The 17,834-nt window shown below is 45.2% G+C and overlaps 1 protein-coding gene across 1 annotated transcript in view; it reads left to right on the forward strand.

The window, feature by feature from the left end:
- Positions 1-17,834, forward strand: part of LOC117980851 (fibrous sheath CABYR-binding protein-like) — an 85,978-nt gene that overhangs the window by 34,464 nt on the left and 33,680 nt on the right. Inside the window, exons 4-7 of the mRNA XM_063601717.1 lie at positions 9,703-9,812; positions 10,878-11,009; positions 14,302-14,956; positions 15,720-15,785. The gene's annotated coding sequence lies outside the window, so the exon portion shown is untranslated. The remainder of the gene's footprint in view (positions 1-9,702; positions 9,813-10,877; positions 11,010-14,301; positions 14,957-15,719; positions 15,786-17,834) is intronic.

Consider the following 17,834-nt stretch of genomic DNA (forward strand, 5'->3'; position numbering starts at 1 on the left):
TTCCTGCATATTTATGACCTTGGCACATTTAAAGAGCACACAGGTTTTTGTTTGAACAGCTGTTTTCAAGTCTTTGGGGTATATACCTAGGAATGGAATCATTGACTCATATGGTAAATCTATTTGTAACTTTATGAAGAAACATCAAATTATTTTACACGTAGGCTGCACCATTTCATATTGTCACAAGCAGTGTTTAAGAGTTCAAGTTTCTGCACATCTTTGTCAACACTTGTTATTTTTTAGTATAACTATTCTTGTGTGAGTTAAGGGTTATCTCTTCATGGTTTTAATTATGGTAATGATGTTAAGCATCTTTTCATGTGCTTGTTGGCGAAGTGTGTATTAAAGTCTTTTGTGAATTTTTAGATTGGGTTGTCTTTGCTGTGGAGTTGTAAAAGTTCTTTATACATTCTGGATAACAGACACTGATGAAGTATCTAATGTGCAGACATTTTCTTCCATTTTATAGGTTGTTGGAACGTAATAAGAGTTAATATGTGGACTCTGCTGCAGTGTCCTGAAACAGAGCGCTAAGCCTTGGGAATGTACGAAGTAATGTGTCTTTCGTATGCTAATGAAATGATTGATGGCTGGGGGCACCTGGACAGCCTCAGTGGGGCTGGCTGCCAAGGGAAGCAACCTTGTCATGAGAGAATTTGAAATTTCTTCCCCCGTCCCGTCTCTGTGAAGGGGAGAGGTGCTGATGGTTGAGTTGATCACCTATGGCCACAGACGTAACCAATCTGCCTGTGTAATAAAGGACAGGGTTGGGAGAGCATCTGTGTTGCTCTCCCAACACAGGAGATACTGGGAGGATCATGTCTGGTGAGGGCATGGGAGGCCTGCATTCCTTCCATATACCTCACCTTGTGCATCTCTTCATCTGGCTTTTCATTTGTAGCGTTTAAAAGATCCTTGGTAATGAGTCAGGAATAGTAAGTACACTGCTTTCATGGGTTGTGTAATGTGATGTATCAAATTACTGAACCCAATAAGGGTGTTGTGGGAGCCTCCAATCTGTAGCAAAGTCAGACAGAAGGTAACCTGGGAACCTACTGTTTGTGGTTGGCATCTTAAATGGTTACAGTCTTGTAACTGACTACCCATATTTTCTTAAAGAAGAAATGAATTAGTTTTACCATTTTGCTGTTCCTGCACTTAGCTCTTTAGGAATGCAATTATAAGCTTTACTGTCTCTCCACCAGACACTTCCTATACTGCAAACTTTTCCAACTGTGTGATAACTTAAAAGTTCCACGGACCAAACCTTGAAACAAACTGGCACTTCCATATCTCTCCCCCACCAGGAGATTGGCAGCAGACAACAGTCAATTTACAACCTGGCTGTGCCCGTGGTGGTGCTAGCAAGACCACCTAATGGAGAAAACATCAGAGCATGTCCCATAGACCCCGCACCTCCTCACCTCATCCCCTGCATGCCATTCTGGCAAGTCCGAAAGCCCTGCTTTCTGCCCAGAAAGTGGAAGCGCTTCCCTTAAGGCAAGAGCCTGTACGTTTCCTTCAGCTAACCTCTGGCATAAAGTCACTTTCTTTTTACCATCCTTGTGTTTGTCATTTAAATTTGCAAGCAACAAGGGGCATGACGTGTATTCCTAGGACTGAGTCCTTAGCCTGTGGGGTCTGATGCTTTCTCCATTTACTGTCACAATTGGGTTGCACTGTAGGACACCCAGCTGGTACCCAAGATTTGGTCTGTGTGGGGAAAAAACCGATGTATCTGGTAACAGAAGTGTTCTGTGTTGAGTGTTGAGAGTATACTATAAGACAGTTGTTTTTCCTATTATAACATTTTGTCTTTCAACTTTTTTCTTCATGTCTTCTGAGACGTAAAAGTTGTAAATTTTGAGGAAATAAATTGATTTATTTTTCCTTTTGTGGTCTGTGCTTTTGGTGTCAGATGTAGGAAACTATTGCTACATGTAAGGTCATGAATGCTTAACTGTATGTTTTCTTCCAGAGTTTTTAGTTTTCACCTGTTTTGGTCTTTGATCCATTGTAAGTTAATTTTTTTATGTGGTATGAGGTAAGGATACAATTTCATTTGCCTTTATGTGGACAGCAAAAGTTGCCTTACATCACTTGTTGAGGACAGGATTCTTTCCCCAATTTACTGGTAATGGACCTTGTCTAAAATCAGTTGAGCATAGAGGTATTGTTTTCTGTCTGGACTCCCAATTCAATTCAGTTGATCTTTCTGTTTATTCCTGTGCGAGGATCCCACTGTTTTTATTACTGTTCCTTTGTAATAAAATTTGAAATTGGGATGTGATCAGGATCAGCTTATCCACTTCTGTCCCAAGGCCTTTGGGATTTTTGTAGGAATAACATCGAATCCACGGATTGCTTTGTGTACTTTGGGAAACTTAACAATGTGGTCTACAAATCCACAAATAAGATACATTTTTACATTTATTGGAAGTTTAATTTCCTTAAGTAATGTCTTATAATTTTCCTCATCTAAGTCTTGTTGTTTCATTCCATTTATTCCTAAGTATAATATTGCTATTGGTATTGTTTAAGGCAGAATTTTCATAATTTGGTTTAGAGATTATTCATTCCTAGCATATACATATAAAATGGAATGTTTGGCCAGGCACCCGGGCTCATACCTGTAACCCAAGCAGGTTGAGAGGCTGAGGAAGGGTTAGGGTTAGAGTTAGGGTTGGGGTTGGGGTTGGGGTTGGGGTTAGGCTTAGGGCTTAGGGCTAGGGCTAGGGCTAGAGTTAGGGTTGGGTTAGGGTTGGGTTAGGGTAGGGTTAGGGTTAGGGGTTAGGGGTTAGGGGTTAGGGTTCGGGTTTGGGTTCGGGTTATGGTTAGGGTTCGGGTTTGGGTTTAGGGTTCAGGTTTATGGTTTGGGTTAGGGTTCAGGTTAGGGTTCGGGTTGGGTTTAGGGTTAGGGTTTAGGGTTAGGGTTTGGGTTAGGGGTTAGGGGTTAGGGTTAGGGGTGAGGGTGAGGATGAGGGTTAAGGGTTAAGGGTTCGGGTTAGGGGTTAGGGTTAGTGTTAGGGTTAAGGGTTAAGGGTCAGGGTCAGGGGTTAGGGTCAAGGGTTAGGGTCAAGGGTTAGGGTTAGGGGTTGAGAGTTAGGGGTTAGGGATTATGGTTTGGGTGAGGGGTGAGGGTGAGGGTTAGGGTTAGGGTTTTAGGGTTATGGTTAGGGTTAAGGGTTAGGGTTAGGGGTTAGGGGTTAAGGGTTAGGGGTAGGATAAGGGTAAGGATTAGGGTTAGGGTCAGGGTAAGGGTAAGGGTAAGGATTAGGGTTAGGATTAGGGTAAGGGTAAGGGTTATGGTTAGGGTTTTAGGGTTAGGGTTAGGGGCTAGGGTTAGGGTTGGGTTAGGGTTAGGGTTGGGTTAGGGTTAGGGTTAGGGTTTGGGTTAGGATTAGGGGTTAGGGTTAGGGTACTGTAAATAATTTCACATTATTACTAATAAATTATTATTTGTATTACACTATTACATAATGTAAAGGCTATTAAGACATGTTTGTCTTCAAAGAATGGCCTTGGTTTCTGTGGGCAGTTCCTCCTCATGGAAGGGTCATGCATTCCTGCTAAATCATGGACAAAACGGGCTTCCAGGAGCTACAGGCTGCAGCTGCAGCTTCTCCTCTACATCCTTCACTGCCTCAAACTGTTGTTGACTTTGAAAGCTTCTTTCAGTCTAGTTTTATCAACAGAGCTAGTATTTCATGAGGTTCTACTACATACCAGGTTCCAGAAAGCTAAATGCCTTTTGTTTGTTATTATTCACTAAATACAAATCACAACTCTCTCCTCATTACTCACACAACAAAATTTAGCTGAGGGAGATTGAGTGACTTTCCCAGGGTCACATAGCTACTAAGAGCAGAGTCGTGTTTAGATTCATGTGGGAATATTGAACACAGAAATGAACCAGTGGAAACATCCTATGTTCCAAAAGCCTACTCAAGCCGTTTGTTCTTATTTTAAGGAAAATCTTTATGCTAATTTTAAACTCCAAATACTTATTCATGGCAGAGATCTACAGATTTGATTCTGATGTAAGAAATGATGGTCACCAGCTGGTTACTGCTACCACCCCACAACCCCGAGCATACTGGACGAATGTCTAAGCCTTGTGGTTAGTGGGGACAATGCTGGTGGAGTCTGAAGTTGTCATGCAGTGACTCATGCAAGCTTAGGCAGATTTGGTGATGTATGACACAGAGATGCAAAGAAATGTTGTAGCTGACACACACTGGCTGGCTCTGGGAGATGCAGAAGGAGCACGTCACCCAAAATAGAGCCAGACAGACATCCTTAAGGAAGGAGCAAAGGGGCTGCATCTTAAAGAATGTAGAAAGGATTTGTCATGAGAGATGGGGCAGGAAGTTCTTGAGAGGCAGAGGGAGAGCATGAGAATGTTGGGAAGGGAGGAGAGATTCTCGCACATCTGGGAAGCTGACAATCCATCAGCATGGCCAGAAGGAAAATAAGGAGGAGGAGCAGAAATAGATGAGGCTGGATATAGAAGCAGGGCTGAAGCTGTGTCGATTGTGGTAAAGAGTTGTGATTCTATCCAGAACGCAATAGGTAGCATTCTAAACAGAGATCTTTTAAAACAAGAGTCAGCAAGTATTTTCTGCAGGGGGCTAAATGTTAAATATTTTAAGTTTTCCAAGCCATATGGTCTCTCTCTCAATGACTCAGCTCTTCCATTATACCATGAAAGTAGCCAGAGACATTATGTAACACATGTATTGGCTGTGTCCCATTACAACTTTACTTACAAACGCAGACTGTGTCAGACATGGTCCATGCATGGTAGTTTGCCACACCCTGTTTTAGAAAGCTCAGGTTTATGATGTGATGGAGAATGCCTACAAGAGCTCTTGTTTTAAATGGTAGAGTGAACATACGCTGGAATTCTATCCTGCTTGACCCAAGCTCTTGATAGCGAAAGGTAGAAAAGATAGATGGTAAATAGATAGATAGATGATAGATAAAGAAAATACATAGCTGTTCCAGAAAACAGAAATGGATAACTTCATGAACCAAAATCAGAGTAATATACTTTAGAAAGGAAGCAGGCCGGAAAACCCACAGTTGCAAAACAAATAGAATTTCCAACTGCCTCTTGTAGCCCCTTCCTGGAAGTAGTCACAGCCCAGGGTGTTCGGCTTCTTCCTCTGTTTTTTGTTTGTTTGTTGTTTGCTTTTCTGTGGGGTTTTTGTTGTTGTTGTTTGCTTTTAAAAAAAAAAATTCCCTTTCCCTGCTTTTTTGTCACAGCAGCCTTTGTCACTTCAAACACCGCAAGTGTTCTTTAAAAAAAATTATATCAACCTTTCAATTAAAATGCAACATGTCTGAAACTTGGTATCTGGAGAGGTGAGTTGGACAAAGGAGCCCTTGTTACTGCACGTTTTCATTCTTCAAATTTCACCTTGCACGCAGTAACAGACAGTGCACAAAGCCACTTCCTTATGGACGGAAATTCTGAAATCCTTTTATGCCTGGCCTTTCCATCCTTCAACTTCCCCTCTCCCACGCTGTGAATGATTGTATTGGGCATTTTTGTTTTAATGTCAGTGACAGGGGAACACAGGTAGCTCTAATATAGCTGTGACCCAGATGCTTCTGTTTCTAGCATGTATTTATTTTGCAGCAAACATTTACATCCATGATGTTTCACTGTCTTTTGAAAATAATTAGGCAATATCTCATCTGAGGTAGGATGTTTCTAGGGGTTGTGTTCTGAGGGAGGAAAACTAATCTGTTCTCTTTCCACTGCATTCTAGGAACAGTAAGAGGACCTTGTGCATGAATAATTTGTTTCCACACTACAGAGTGGGTAATAAGCAGATTAGTAAAAACAATTCTGCTTCACTTCAATAACAGCCTCCTCCAACTCATTTTTTCTCAACAAACTTATTTTTCCAGCAGAAGAATCCCAGACTTCTTAGAGAACCCAGTGACTTTTTGCACCTTAAATCTGTGAAATCCTCATGTTTTCTTCTGCCGTATCCATAGTTCAAACAAAGATGAGGCAAAGCTAGATGCATTCCTGAAGGAACCCAAGAAATTCCTCTCTTTCTGTCTCTGGAATGAAATGAATTCTCTAGACCACCAGTTCTAACCTTCAAAAACCAAACCTGTTTGTGAGATCTCCTTCAAATACTACTGTAGACCCCAGTGTTTATTCATTAAATTTTTTAAATATTTGTTTTATTTGGAATCCATGTGTTTGTAGTTTTAGTGTTTGTATTAATAGCAGGGAGAAATGTTTAAATCTGTCTATGCCCTATGTGCCTCTGGCTTATTGCCCAATTAATTGTAGTCTCAGGCTAAACTTTGGTTTCTGTCTTTAATTTTTGTCAGAAGAAATATAACTGATCTCAAAACATCTGCTTTTATTGTAGGGGCTTGTGCTGCCATCTCCATTCCTGTCTCTTTTCTTGCAATCTGGGTGGAAGTTCTTTAATATGAACATTTCAACCACCTTCATTCTACCATGTCCACTATCAGCACATTCAAACTGATCCAGCCAAGGCTGTCATCTCAGGCCAGGGATTTTTTAGGAATCTATTTTGCTGTGATGCGCCTGGCACCCCTTTGACTCACTGTATCACCCCAGGGTTCTTTTCATTTCAGAAGCCCAAGAGGGCAGAAAAAGAAGTAGGTGAGCAATTAAACACTCTGAGTCAGGAGCGTCTCCCCTTGCGTTAAGCAATGTTGTAGAACATCGATGTTCTACATCGATGTTGGCGACCTTGGTACCATTTTGTCCACTTGATTGGAAAAGCCAGTCAATAATTTCAGGTCACTGTTGGCCTTAGAAGAAGAGCCCAAAGGCAACAAGCAAAGGTGCTCGTGTCCAGTCGCCTTCTAGAAGCATTTTCACTTTCCCTTAAGGTTTCCCTTGATGAACAGAGAAATACTGTATGTAGAATTGACCCAGTGCCGCCCTGGCAACTTTGTATATTAGGCCAAATTTACATTTCTTACCTTTATGAGAGGCACCCTGGTAGGCTAGTGGAGTTACACACAAAGTCTGATCTCAGCTGCACTGTCCAGAAATGCAACACGGTCCAATCAAATAACATTCTCTGAGCCTGTTTCTTTAGCTGTGAAAGAAGAATAACACACCCATCTAAAAAGGCAGCTTATTGTATTTGATTGGTCTTTTATTTTCTATGAAACTGTGTTTAACACAGTAATTATTTTCATTTGTGTACTACATTTGTGTTGTGTTTTTGGTTTTAGTTTTGTTTTTGAAATGGAGTCTTTTTTTTAGTGGTTTTTTGTTTTGTTTTGTTTTTGAGATGGAGTCTTTCTATTGTCACCCAGGCTAGAGTGCAGTGGCGTGATCTCCGCTCACTGCAACCTCCACCTCCCAGGTTCAAGTGGTTCTCCTGCCTCAGCCTCCTGAGAAGCTGGGATTACAGGTGCCCACCACCATGCCCAGCTAATTTTTAAAATATATTTTTAGTAGAGATGGGGTTACAACATGTTGCCCAGGCTGGTCTCAAACTACTGACGTCAAGTGATCCACCCGCCTTGGCTTCCCAAAGTGCTGGGATTATAGGCATGAGCCACAGCGCCTGGCTTGTTTTAAAATAAGGGTTTCTTGTCTAGGCATGGTGGCTCACACCTGTAATCCCAGCACTTTGGGAGGCCAAGGTCAGTGGATCACCTGAGGTCAGGAGTTCGAGACCAGCCTGACCAATATGGAGAAACCCTGTCTCAACTGAAAATACAAAATCAGCCAGGCGTGGTGGTGCATGCCTGTAATCCCAGCTACTCAGGAGGCTGAGGAAGGAGAATTGCTTGAACCCAGGGGGCAGAGATTGCAATGAGCTGAGATCGCACCATCGCACTCCAGCCTGGGCAACGAGCAAAACTCTGTCTCAAAAAAAAAAAAAAGATTTCTTAAAATGATATTTTCGGTATTTTATAGATGATGTGTAAGCAGCAATCTTAATAGGATGTTACCCGACACTTTGCGAGACTGGCAGCTGATTTGATCCAGATGTCTCTAATTCTTTTTTCTTTTTCTTTTTCTGTTTTTTTTTTTTTTTTTTGACAGAGCCTTGCTCCGTCCCCCATGCTGGAGTGCAGTGGCACGATCTCGGCTCACTGCAACCTCCACCTCCCGGGTTCAAGCGATTCTCCTGCCTCAGGCTCCCGAGTAGCTGGGATTACAGGCACGCGCCACCATGCCCAGCTAATTTTTTGTATTTTTGGTAGAGACAGCAGTTCACCATGTTGGCCAGGCTGGTCTCGAACTCCTGACCTTAGGTGATCTGCCTGCCTTGGCTTCCCAAAGTGTTAGGATTACAGGCGTCAGCCACTGTGCCTGGCCCAGATGTCTCTAATTCTAACATGAGATGTATTGCAGGATCATAGCAGAGTGAGTTGCTGATGTATCCAGAAGGAAACGAGCATGGAACTCTCATGACAGCTGTCCTGAGAAGTGTGTGTGTGCTGTGCTTGAATATCTCTCTGCTCATTTATACACAGGCTTTCTGGTGACTGAGTTAACAGTATCTGTTTCATAAATAATGTAGCCCTCTTTCTTTCTCTCTCTCTTTTTTTTCTTTTTTTTTTTTTTTGAGACAGGGTCTTGCTCTGCTACCCAGGCTGGAGTGCAATGGTGCAGTCTCAGCTCACCGCAACTTCAGCCTCCTGGGTTCAAGCGATTCTCCTGCCTCAGCCTCCCAAGTAGCTGGGATTACAGGCATGTGCCACCATGCCTGGCTAATTTTTTCTTTTTTTTTTTTTTTGAGACAGTTTCGCTGTTTTTGCCCAGGCTGGAGTGCAATGGCACAATCTCGGCTCACCACAATCTTTGCCTTTTGGGTTCAAGGGATTCTCCTGCCTCAGCCTCCCGAGTAGCTGGGATTACAGGCATGTGCCACCACACCCGGCTAATGTTGTAGTTTTAGTAGAGACGGGGTTTCCCTATGTTGGTTAGGCTGGTCTCAAACTCCTGACCTCAGGTGATCTACCCGCCTCGGCCTCTCAAAGTGCTGGGATCACAGGCATGAGCCATCACTCCTGGCCTAATTTTTGTATTTTTAGTAGAGAGAGGGTTTCACTCTGTTGGCCAGGCTGGTCTCGAATTCCTGACCTCAAGTTATCTGCCTGCCTCGGCCTCCCAAACTGTTGGAATTACAGGCGTGAACCACCATGCCTGGCCAGCTCTATTTCTTTAAGCCTACATGTTTTGCACTTGTTAAAAGTATTTGAACATACAATTACTCAGCTTCCCTTGTTTATGCGTGAATTTTGTATAATCTTAAATATTTTTTCCAATCTAAGCTTTATTTTATCCCGTTTCTTCTATATTTGTATAACTTTAGGTGGCTATTTCTTCATTGAAAGTTTTTTCTCAAAAGCCTTAAGATAGAACATAGTTCTTGGCAGCAATTTGAAAGTTATTTGAGGAGAAGGGGAGACTTACAATGATGATTCAAATGAAGGAAACTAAAAACTAATGAAGCAAGGCAGAGGAAAAAGCAATACTCACTTGAGCACATCCCAAAAGAATAACATTTCAAATGTAACTAGAAAAAAGTATGCTGAAGTTCGCAATACAGAAATAATTATTAATAAGATAGCTTTAAAGCCCTGCTCAGCTTTTGAATGTTGGGAATTGACCCAGAGGTGGCTGTAACCTAAGATGGTTCCTTCAGTAATGACCATTTTTTCTTTTTCAAGATGATGATTATTCCCCACCTTCTAAGAGACAAAGACCAACGAGCCACCACAGCCACCAGTCCCAGAACCCGCCAATGCTGGGGAACGGAAAATGAGGGAGTTCAACTCTGGTAAGTTCTCAGCGAAATCCATGACCTTTTCCTTTATCTTCTGGACTCTCAATGTGACTGATGAAAGTTACCACATGCTCTGCAGGGGGAAATGGTTTAGCATGTGTTACTACATCTTAATCACATCTTTGTAAAGCCAGGAGCATTTTACAAGTCACGTTACAGACATTGTTTAAACATAGTCTGTATTTACCAAAGTATAGGACATTGTATCATCTCATATTAATTAGTTAGTTGGCTCAAAATGAGTGCTAATGACTTAGTAATTCAGTGATTTCTGTTAGCTTTAAAACCTTTATTTCAGAACTATTTCACCTCTTGGTTTTCATTTTTGCTGTGTGTCACTGCCTGCCGGCTGCTAATTTATTAACTCCCAGTGAATCATGTGTCCTGTGAAGGGACTGAATATTAGTGGCAATTTATGTTGATGATTTGTATTTTGAATAAATAGTTTGAATACATAGAACATTAAGCTTGTATACATTTTGAAAATAGTATTTTAATATTCTACTGTGTCATAGTTACAATGATTGGATATATATTGAATTTATATGTACTTTAAGTTGTTATATGTTTATGGTCTTTAGCATTCTAACGTGCAATTGTATATCTGTTAAGTCTTTTTTTTTTCAAGATTAGACTGATTTATTGAGGCATCTGTTTGATGCCACATTAAGTGGCCCAGGCTTTGTGTAGGGGTTGAGGTTAAAGCAGGAAGAAGGGTGGTGAGAGGCGGGGTACCAGGATTAGGTTGGAATACCTGGGGGTGCTCTGAGGCTCCCCAAGTTTCCCTGGTCTTGGCCGGCTGTGCTGCTGGCCTGGGCATCTGATGGGCCTGCAAGGGTGGTCCAGGGGCTAGGGCAGGGACTTTGGAGTCACTCCGTTGGCTTTGAATCCAGACTCGTACACTTGGTAGCTGTGAACTCTCCATGCCTCTGGGACCTGCAGAACTGAGCTCTGTCTGAGCCAGGTTCCATCCAGGCACTGCGCATCCATCCAGAGGGGCACTGCCTCAGGCTGCTCGCTATTCACTGCCTTCTCAAGCAGACCCTTGTCTCCTTCTAGGCCCTCACAATCCAGTGGAGGAGACGAAACTCATCTGCCTCTGTCCCTCTGGGCACGCCTCATGCTAGGTGCATCTGTGGACAGGGGCCATGCTCCTGGGCTTCCAAAGTTGGAGAAAGCTGCCAGGCTCAGGTGGGTACATCACAGTAGCTGCTGCCCTCTGAACACAGTGACAAAAGAACACTCTGGGCCTGGAGCCCTGGTCTGGGGCATTGGGCAAGGCTGTTGCACTTCTCTGATCCCATTTCCCCATCTGGAAAGTGCGCTGATTGTATCTCCCTGTGGGTACTGAGGGCTCAGTGTTAGTTTGAGAGCCAGCATCTGGGGTTTGGGCTGTAATTCCCCGTCAGCCCCATAGCTGCGGGGAACCAGGGACTTTGTTGGGATTACCCTAGGCATCAGTTTAGCTTCCTGCCCCTGGCTTGGGCTAAGCACCTGAAGTAGTCTAGGGGGTAGGTGGTCCTGGTGGGGGCTGGGGCTTTTACCCAGACTGAGGTCACACCCAGAGCCAGAAGTCTTGGTGCCTGCTCTGGGCAAAGGTGCCAGCCTGTGCGACAAGAGCGAAACTCCGTCTCCAAAACAAAAACAAAAAACCTTGCATCATTTCAAGGGGCTCACACCTCCCTAAGGGCCTGGTAATTGGCTGGCTCTGGCCTGCATCTGGCCCCGAGGGTGTAGGTAACACCCCACCTTACCTGGTTTCTTCCTGCCAGGGCCAATCTTCAGACCTCAGGACTTTACAGCCTATCCCACCTCCCCTCTGGCCAGCCTTGAGCCCTTGTGGGTCCAGCACTTTTTCCAGGCTGTCTCCTGGTTGTCCTTCTGCCTCGAGGCCTGGCTCATGCTGCTCCCCCTCCCACTCTCCAAGACCCACAAGGACCACTCCACACCCAGCTCAGCCCCATCCCCTCAGATAGTCCTTTCTCTTTCCTCAGGTGGCCAGGTGCATATCTTGGTGTGAGGACCTTCGCTGTATCTGGGAATGCCTACTGGTTACCTCGGTAACAGAGAACAAGGCATTTACCTGATATGAGTGTCTTGGTTCACTGTCTACATGGCTAGGGAGGGAATCAATAATAGGCTTTTCACTTGCTGCAAGGGCCAGTTCTCCTGGCCCCATGGCTCTAGGGATGGAGGACGCTGCAGGAGATGCAGCGCTCACTTCCCAGCTGAGGACTGTGGGTCATCTCAGGGCGATTTCACAGTCCCCACATGCCCCACCCCCTCAGCTCTGCAAATACCAAGCAGTGCAGCCTGCCTAGGGGATGATGGGCTCGAGAGTGCCCAGGTAGTGCCCAGAGTGCCCTTGGCAGGCCCCTCACCTGGCTGCTTCCACAGCTCTGTAGCAAGAGTTCTAACCTTTTTTGACCGTGAAGCCTGCTGAGAATAAGAGCTGTGGACTGTTTTCCCAGAAAGGCATGTACATGCTCTCCACACAAAACCTTTCATCGTGGCCAAGCACAGTGGCTCATGTAATCCCCGAACTTTGGGAGGCGGAGCCAGTCGGATCACCTGAGGCCAGGAGTTCAAGACCAGCCTGCCCAACATGGCGAAACCCTGTCTCTACTAAAAATACAAAAAATTAGCCAGACGTGGTGGCAGCCACCTGTAATCCCAGCTACTCCAGAGGCTGAGGCAGGAGAATCACTTGAACCTGGGAGGCGCAGGTTGTAGTGTGGTGAGATCACGCCACTGCACTCCAGCCTGGGCGACAGGAGCGAAACTCTGTCTCAAAAAACAAAACAAAACAAAACCTTGCATCCTTTCAGGGGGCTCACACCTCCCTAAGGGCCCAGTAATTAAACCCTTTGGGCCTGAGGGTGAGAAACTTTGTCTCAGTTCTTCCCCGAGTGATCAGCCCAGGGGTAAGGAAGGAGAAGCCAGAAAGCAGGACCCATGAGAAGGGCCCCCTCCTGGAGTTTGAGGCCCACTCCCTCCTGTCCCTGCCTCTCCTCTGTCCAGGACTCCTCCCTGCTCTGACCCACTCCTGGGGCCATAACCATGGGGAGTTGTGGTTTTCTACAGGCCCCTGGGCACAAAGTGGGCAGGCTCACCTGGAGGTGATCAGAGTAACATGGCAGGAAGTGAGGGGGAAAGCCACCCTGGAACTGCGCCTCTCTGCCCCCTGACGTCACTGGCGTGCACTCCTCCCTCCCCTCAGGCAGTGGCATGAGTTCCATGTGAGCGCTGTCCTGCTCCCTCTGCTGCCTCTTTTTTTTCTTGGGGCTGCCATAACACTTTCCCTTCCCCAGCCCTGCCAACCTGGTGGGACATTGGGCTTCCCTCTCACAGGGTCCTGGGGACAGGCCCATCCTTTATCATACCCACAGAGAGACCCTTTTTTTCTTCAGGACCTGGGGAGCAGCCAGGTTCCATGAGTTAAATGCAGATCTGAACCAAGCTGGGATTGGGGTACACACTCTCCTCTACTGAAAAGTAGCTAGGGATTCCAACTAGGTGAGGAGAGTGGGGCAGAGCCAGACCAGACAAGGACTGATCACCTGGAAAAAGCCTGCCATCAAAGGTCTTGGCAAATGCTGGGTGCAGTGGCTCACTCCTGTAATACCAGCACTTTGCGGGGCTGAGACAGGTGGACTACTTGAGGCAAGGAGTTCGAGTCCAGCCTGGGCAACATGGCAAAACCGCATCTCTACTAGAAATACAAAAATTAGCTAGGCATGCTACACTCCTGTAATCCCAGCTACTCAGGAGACTGAGGCAGGAGAATCACTTGAACTGGGGAGGCAGAGGTTGAAGTGAGCCGAGATTGTGCCCCTGCACTCCAGTCTGGGAGACAGAGTGAAACTGGCCTCAAAAAAAAAAAAAAAAGAATATGGCCTTGGCAGAGAGGGGCCAGCCCAGCAGTGCCTTCCCTTAGGTTTCTCCTGGGTAGGCCTCTGCCATGACGAGGTGCTTCCTTCTGCCTGTCCATGGCCCACAGCAATGGAATGTCTGCTTCTGGGGGTTGGGTGGGAGACTGCTGGCAGAACTGGAAACCTTCAGGTGGGGTTTTTTTGTTTTGTTTTGTTTTCGAGATGGAGCGTCGCTCTGTCACCCAGGCTGGAGTGCAGTGGTGGAATCTCAGTTCACTGCAACCTCTGCCCGCCTGGGTTCAAACAATTCTCTTGTCTCAGCCTCCTGAGTAGCTGAGATTACAGGCATGTGCCAACATGCCCGGCTAGTTTTTGTATTTTTTGTATAGATGGCATTTCACCATGTTGGCTGGGCTGGTCTCGAACTCCTGACCTCAAGTGATCCACCCACCTCGGCCTCCCAAAGTGCTGGGATTACAGGCATGAGCCACTGAGCCCAGCCCCTTCATGGGGGTTTTGAGGCTTCACTACAATACTAGTTTCCTGTGGCTGCTGCAACAAATTACCACACACTTAGTGACTTAAAACAACCAAAATGTATTCCCTTACAGGTCTGAAGGCCAGAATTCTACAGTAAGTCCTACTGAGTCAAGGTGGGAGCAGGGTCGGTGGCTTCTGAGGCTCTGCGGGAGAATCCGTTTCCTGGCCGTAAAGGTGGCCTGCACTCCTCAGCTTGTGCTGCCCATCTCGAATGACTGGAGTTTCCTGCTTCTGTCACTACACCTCCCACCCTCTCCATCACCTGCTCTGCTCTTACAAGGATCCGAGTGAGTACATCAACCCCAAAAGCCAAAGACCCTTAACTTCATTATATCTGCAAAGCCCCCTTTGCCATATAAGGTCATGTTCACCAGTTCCCGGGATTAGGATATGGGCATCTTGGGGGCATCAGCCTGCTACAGCTAGGCTGCAAAACTGTTACACCCTCCTGGTGTTTCAATGATTGGGAGAAAAAGGGTTGGCATTTTTTGCTTAGGGGTCCCTCTTAAACTTGTATCTGTAAGGTCGGGGGTCCCTCTTAACCTTGTGTTTTTGTTTTTGTTTTTTTTGAGGTGGAGTCTTGCTCTGTCATCCAGGCTAGCAGTGGCATGATCTTGGCTCACTGCAATGTCTGCCTCCTGGGTTCAGGTGATTCTCCTGCCTCAGCCTCCTGAGTAGCTGGGACTACAGGCGCCCGCCACCATGCCCTGCTGTTTTGTATTTTTGGTAGGGACGGGGTGGGGGTGGGGCTAGGGAGGGGGGTTTTGGCTATGTTGCCCTGAGCTCAAAGCGATCCGCCTGCCTCTGCTGCCAAAGTGCTGGGATTACAGGCCTGCACCACTGCACCCGGCTGCTGTAAAGTCTTTTTTTTTTTTTTTTTTTGAGACGGAGTCTCGCTCTGTTGCCCAGGCTGGAGTGCAGTGGCGCAATCTCGGCTCACAGCAAGCTCCGCCTCCCGGGTTCACGCCATTCTCCTGCCTCAGCCTCCCGAGTAGCTGGGACTACAGGTGCCCGCTACCACGCCCGGCTAATTTTTTTTTTTTTTGTATTTTTAGTAGAGACGGGGTTTCACCGTGTTAGCCAGGATGGTCTCGATCTCCTGACCTCGTGATCCGCCCGCCTCGGCCTCCCAAAGTGCTGGGATTACAGGCCTGCACCACTGCACCCGGCTGCTGTAAAGTCTTATTTCACACAGCTGAGACATGTTTTAGGAAGTTTGCTAAAAGACCCCTGGAGACCGCCTCATTGTGACCTCCCTGTCATTGTGTTTAATTTGATTGAACTTTTCTGCCCTCCTGCTTTTCAGCTTCTCTAATAGTCTCCCATTAAACCAATTCTAAGAACCACCAAAAAGGGGAAATTTTTTCTTGAAAGCAGTAAAATGATATGGACTGTTAGAATGTAAAATATATGAAATCAGTCATTATACGTTAGTGCTGCTCTGACATAGGGACATGTTATTGAGAAGCAACTTTTGCTTGATTTTCAGAGAAATGGAATCATCGTATCGCTGATCTACGTAAACAAACTGAAGAATTGTCTGAAAGAAAATATGGTATGTCTAAACTGGAAAAGTCCTGTAATCTTATGTTCATGGGCATTTACACAATGGAGTTACTGTTCATCATGGGGGTACCGTGGACAAGCCCAGGGCTGCCGGCGAGTCATGCCATCCTTACACGTTTCTCCTTGTAAGGTGCTTTGTAGTGTCTACACACTTTGTTTCTAGATTGTTGCAAAGCTGAGGAAAAGTTGTATTTCTTTAGTTATTAGTTAGCATTTCTTTTAAACTTTCAGTATGGAGATTGGAAATTTATTTACATATTTATTGCAAAGCCCTGGATCTTAGGAATTTCATTGGATAATTTATTTATTTTTTTTGACACGGAGCCTCACTCTGTCGCCCAGGCTGGAGTGCAGTGGCACGATCTCGGCTCACTGCAACCTCTGCCTCCCGGGTTCAAGCAGTTCTCTGCCTCAGCCTCCCGAGCAGCTAGGATTACAGGCACCAGCCACCACGCCTGGCTGATTTTTGTATTTTTAGTAGAGACGGGGTTTCATGATCTTGGCTAGGCTGGTGTTGAACTGCTGACCTCCTGATCCACTCACCTCAGCCTCCCAAAGTGCTGGGATTACAGGTGTGAGCCGCCATGCCTGGCCAAATATTATTTTTTTAAATGAATTGTTTCTCTTAGTCTGCTTTGTTAAATTTGGAATTCATCTGGGTGCGGTGGCTCACACCTGTAATCCCAGCACTTTGGGAGGCCAAGGCAGGCAGATATCTAGGTCGGGAGTTCGAGACCAGCCTGACCAACATGGATAAACCCCGTCTCTACTAAAAATACAAAATTAGACGGGTGTGGTGGCGCATGTCTGTAATCCCAGCTATTCGGGAGGCCAAGGCAGGAGAATCGCTTGAACCCAGGAGGCAGAGGTTGCAGTGAGGCGAGGTTGGCACCATTGCACTCTAGCCTGGGCAAAAAGAGCAAAACTCCATCTCAAAATAAATAAATAAATAAAATGTTCAGTACTCACCAAGGTGCCCCTGTTGTCTCTACTTTTATCTTGATGCATCACTGAATTGATGTTAGATTTCAAATTCATCATTGCCCTGATACTATTCTATCCTGAAGCCACCTTTATATAGTGATGAAAGAAATTAGCGATTTGTTATTATCCTCTCTCTGTTGGTATACATCAAATACTCACCTAAAAAAGAGCAACAACCAGTGGAAAACATGATGTTTTTATTCGGGTGACTATTTACTTGTAACCTACTAGCAAACTATAAAATTGTATGATATGCAGAATTTTAACTGAATTGCTTTAAGTGAACATGTAAACATGATAAACAATATTGATGGTATTTATGTTAATATACTTAAAATGAACATTTTTCTTCATCATGAGTAATATAACCTCCTCAATGAAAACCTAGCACTAAATTTGCTAATGAATTCAATAACATTTCCATAATATTTTTAGTTACATGCTTAAGGTTCTCTTAGTGTTTCTCCCACTTTTTAATAGCTTATGCCTTTTTCACCTTTGGTTTTTTTTTGGTTCATTTTAAAGCAAAAATCTCACAACATGTGATATCTGGAAACACTGTAACCTAGTGGTAAGACCATAGGCCCTGGGGACACAGGCTGGCCACGTCTCTTCTCCTGTCTGAGCTTTAGTATCCTCTTTTGTGGTCATGAGAACTGAAGATCTGTCCCGAAGATTTGATAAGATAGTAAAGTGCTTCACATAATACCAGACATATAAATACACAGTAAATGCTTCCTCCTTATATTTTTATTGATTGATTGATTGAGACAGAATCTTGCTCTCTTGCCCAGGCTGGAATGCAGTGGCGTGATAATGGTTTCTGCAACCTCCACCTCCTGGGTTCAGGCAATTCTCCTGCCTCAGCCTCCTGAGTAGCTGGGATTACAGGTGCCTGCCACCATGCCCAGCTAATTATTGTACTTTTAGTACAGACGGGGTTTTACCATGTTGGCCAGGCTGGTCTCGAACTCCTGACCTCATGATCTGCCTGCCTCGGCCTCCCAAACTGCTGGGATTACAGGTGTGAGCCACTGTGCCCAGCCTGTCTTTT

The sequence above is a fragment of the Pan paniscus genome, chromosome X (assembly GCF_029289425.2).
Source record: "Pan paniscus chromosome X, NHGRI_mPanPan1-v2.0_pri, whole genome shotgun sequence".
Classification (NCBI taxonomy): domain Eukaryota; kingdom Metazoa; phylum Chordata; class Mammalia; order Primates; family Hominidae; genus Pan; species Pan paniscus.